Source organism: Prunus persica, chromosome G2, assembly GCF_000346465.2.
Source record: "Prunus persica cultivar Lovell chromosome G2, Prunus_persica_NCBIv2, whole genome shotgun sequence".
Lineage (NCBI taxonomy): Eukaryota > Viridiplantae > Streptophyta > Magnoliopsida > Rosales > Rosaceae > Prunus > Prunus persica.
The window spans coordinates 6336396-6341244 of record NC_034010.1 but is presented as its reverse complement, the minus strand read 5'-3'; positions in this window follow the sequence as shown (position 1 = coordinate 6341244).

Here is a 4849-nt window from a genome sequence, read left to right as displayed (position 1 = left end):
CAGTGAACAATATTTTTTATCATCTTTTTTTATTTTTCAATTGGGTCGGATAATAAGGGTACAAGGATAAACTTAGCAATTGTCCGTGTTCTTTTTGTGTGTGACTTCATGCTTTTTGGTCGAATGTGACTTTATGCTTGGAGTCATCTCATTTGTGCAAATATTCTAAACTGGAATAACCAAAGAAATAAAGACGTTGCCTCATAAAGGCCGGCATCGTCAATTTCACATTCTATACATTATTCTTGAACTCTGAACATGTACGTTATGAATGTACTAAGGCGGCTCTGAGATTTTAGGGACCTGTACCAAATTAGTAATAGAGCATTCTAAAACAAAGTCTTGAACAAAAATATATGAAAAGGATTGGATCATAAAATGAAAAGGAAAAGAGAAAAAGAAAATAAAAGAGGGAACATATCAATTTTAGCCAATTTTATTGTTAGAATATCATAATGTATAAGGATTTTTGCAGAAATGTAACTTGAACTTATACCTCAATTTCAATTTGTCACTTTAAAGAAAAATTTAAGAGAAATGTTACCTTAATTTTTCAAAATCCATGATTTGTCATCTGATCTTAACACCATCCAATTTTCCATCCATTTTTAAGGGCATTTTAATCTTTCTATTTTCAAGGGTATTTTAAAAATGGAAAAATTATTATTAAAAAATTGTATATCTTTTAAACAATTAAAATTGAAAAAAAAAAAATCTCTAATTCCCCCATCCCATGAGCTATCGGCAGATCGAGCGGCAAAGGGATGATTTTGCAGGCGCTCGAGCGGATCGCACGTGTTGTGCAATTTCCTAACGAGATCTAGACATATTTTCTCCAATTTTGGGGGTCTTTTATGTTTCCTATTCCTAGTTAACTTGTACTTAAAGTCCTATGAATTATAAATATAACTTTTAGGGTTAGGTTAACAAAGGGGAGAAGAGAAGATGTAACACATGACAGAATTCAAGGGTGAATTCTTGAGTGTTTACAAGGGCATCAAAGGGTTGGAGCAAGGGTGGGAGAAAAGAGATCTAGGGTTCTTATGAAAGCTAAGGGGGTTTAGTTGTAACCAAAGTTGTTCTTACATACTAGTGAATTTCTCGGGTGGATCACCAAAAGGACGTAGGCAGGAGGCCAAACCTTTATAAATCTTTGTGTACTTGTGTATTTGTTTTACTCTCTTCACGGTGTGTGTGTGTTTTATTCTCAAGGACTTTGTGTGAGTGTCATCGCACAGTCCATCAACGACAGTGTAACGACCCGATCCTAAATAAATTTTCAATTATTAATTTAATTAGATAAAAGACCATTCTTCCCCTAGAATATTTTATAGGGTTTAAAGTTGACTTTTGACTGGGATGGAATTTGGGAATTTCAACTATACAATTGCATAAAGCACGGCGAGATGAATCCATAGGCATGTAGTGAGCTTGAATCGGAGTTATAACAAAAAAGATACGATCAAAATACCCTCAGTTGCATAATCGTAATTTTGGCAAAAATGGTTTGATAAAAATCTCTCTCTCTCTCTCCTCTCTCGCGACGGCAATGCCAGTTGGCCACGTTTTAGCCGGCCGTTCTCTCATCCGGCCACCAAAGCTAAAATGAGAGAATGGCCACCAAAGCTGAAATGTTAAATTTATAAGGAAGACACTGCCGCAATTTCGGCAGAAAGCCTCGTACTCTTTTTCCTTAATTTTGGAAAGGAGGATTTAGTTCATAAGTGGGCCCGACATCGGTGTAATGTCGGGAATTCCACAAGATTCGTCTCGGGTTTCGAGGAATTCGAGGCAGGTCCTGTCAGATAGGGTCTTGCCCTCCACACACAAATTCCCACAACCCACCCAAACCAACAATTGGGAAGCCTACGTAACAGATGGTGACCAAGCAAACTTTAGATCCTTCAACATAAACACAGTGGAAAAGTAGGACAAAAAGAAAAAAGAAAAGTGGGGAAAGGGGAGGCAATCCTATGTGGTTTTGGGGGGCGGGTGGGGTTGGGTTGGGTTGGGCAACAAAGTAAGAGAGATGTCTCTTTTTTCATCTCTTTTTTTTCCTTGAAAATGAAAAGACTAAAATCCCCTTAAAATGGATGGAAAATTGGATGATCTTAAAGTCATATAACAAATCATGGATTTTTAAAAATTAAGGTGACATTTCTCTTAAATTTTTCTTCAAGGTAACAAATTGAAACTAAGGTATAAGTTCAAATGACATTTCTACAAAAATCCCTAATGTATAATATTCTTTAACAAAACAAATGGTATTCAACCATACTACTAGTCTTAAATGAAACATGATTTTGAGTGAATACAATACAAGAAAAACACCTTTTGCTGACAACTAAAATGCATCACGATAGCCCTTAATTGACGGCTTGGAAGGCATCATGGATGCCACTATCAGGAAAGGGATACCCCATTTCTTGACGTCAGTCAAAATGTAATATTTTATGATGGTTATTATTGAGACCCAAAAAATTCACAGTTGGGCCCGAATAAATTATCAGCCCAAAACGATGTTCTATTAAGAAGAGGCGTAAGGTGTAGTACACAAAAACCCACCCCATGCGAGTTGTAATTCACGTGCCATGCTAAATAAATAATTCGTCATGCTAGAGTTGAAATAAAGCATACCAGCTCTACAAGCCCATGCCGAAATCAAACATCGCAGCCTTTCCCAAGGATGATAAAATTAAAACATGCCAAGCACGAAATCGTCATTTCGCACCCAACCACACTACAAGCCTAAGTGGGCCCAAGCCACTCAAATGCCCGGGGCTTGCTTGAGTGGGTTGTGGTATGGATGGTAATAAATCAACATGAGGCCCATTGATGGGCCGAGAAATGGAAAGTCTCGGGTCGCTTGGGAGCCTCAGGACTCAAGCTCATTTCTTTGGTCCAAACATGTGGGTGAGTACAAGAAAGGAAAAAATAGCCCAATAGCCCAATCAAAATAGCCTAGTGACTCAACCAAAAAGCCCAATGTTTAATAAAAATAGCTCACTTACTTAATGAACCACCTTAGCCCATACAATTGCCACAATGAGCCACAAAAGCTCCAGCCAGTTAATAAAAAAATAAAAGCCATGAAGAAAAGGTCTGAAAATTCATTGAACAGAGCTGCTGGGAGGTTCCAGTACATGGGGGGAGGGGGGGAGCAAGTTTCAAAGCCAAAACATTCAAGGAACCAAGGGGTATTAGTGTGTAAGATGTCAGGAAGAGAAGCACCCTTCAAACCAGCATATATATCCCAACTCCTTTCCCCACCAGACTAGGCCATGAAAAAAAGAAAGGAAAGCAATAAAGGAGAATGACTGGGAATGGAAGTCTCCCATTGAGACAACTGCAAGAAAATGGGGGCCTTGAGCTTCAAAAAACTTTGATCTGGTGCAAATAGGCAGATGGGATTTCATCAAAAGGGGTAAACTCAAGGAAGGAAATGAGAAAGGAAGGGAAAAGCTTGGCCAAAATAGGTAGAAGCCATTAGGGTTTCTTGGGAAGTGATGGTTTCCAGGGGCTATAAAATGAGGTCTCTTCCACCCAACAAAACTCAACTCAGACCCATAGGGCAAGCTTCCTCTCTTACCTGCAAAAATCTAGCAAATTCGTGCACTATTCACATTTCTTCTCCATCTTCCTTTTTTGGCAGACAGAGCATCTGTCAAGTTGCCAGAAGAGCATTGTTCTATATTTCTCCTTTCTTAGCTAAATCTCCTACAAACTTCTCCTCTCTCACCTTAACACTTCCCTTTTTCCCCCAAGAGAGCCTAAATTTCGCCTCAGTGCTAAACTCATGTTGATTTTGCTTCCATGCCACATGTCACTCATGCCAAGCACAAGAGTTCATCTGTAAGCATTAAGAAATTACCTGTAAGTTGTTGTTGTTTTAGTTGGTGAGGGTAACCAAAATACTTCCTAAGGCTCTGCTGCCCTTTCAAAGTATTTTGGGGCATAATTTTCGAGCTCAGACAAAAAGGGACAATTTCATCAGTCTTGACCTTTACGGCAGCCCAGCCCATTTACAGCTGTCGAAAGAAAAAGCCCCTTACAGTTATGAAACGTCACAAAACCGTCAAGAAACTATCTGTTCTTGATGCTTTTTAAGCATCAACAAATCTTTTTTTTTATAATTTTTTTTTATAACTTAAGAACTATTTCTTGATGGTTTTTAGCAGTCAACAATAGTATGACTGACAAAAAAAATAAAGTTGCAAAGAAATAATTAAATTGCTAAATAATTATATAACGCTACAAAAATGTTATAACATGTCAATTACATATACACATATGGAAATGATCCAAATGATCTAATATCTAGTAAGTGTAGGTCTCAAACTATGTAGAGAACTTGTCACTTGGAAGCTTGACATTGCTTAGCACTTGATGAGCCTAAAATTGCCTTTGTGGTATGAGCCGCACTAATCACATGAATATGCTAAGATGTAAACATATGAACTAAAAGTAAGCAGAATTCAGATAATAGACAATGCCTTAAATAATCTCTAATTTTTAATACTATAATGATGAGATTATAAATCTGTTAAGTCCCCTCTCTAAAGTTATGGTTAAACTTAACAAAGATAATATCAACCAAAGAAGTTCTATGATCAAAAGTATTGAATGATTAGCCTAGTAAATGCACCAGCAAAACTTATGATTAAATCAAATCAACACCTAGTTCAAAAGTATAACATAAAATGCTTACTTTGATTGCATATGCTTTGTCCAAACTGAAATTGACAAACAAAATCTGTAAAATCAAAACCCACAATTGAAATTGAAACCTCAAACTTCAAATATAAATTAGAAAGAGGAGTGTTATTCAACAAGGGGAAGACACTGATTA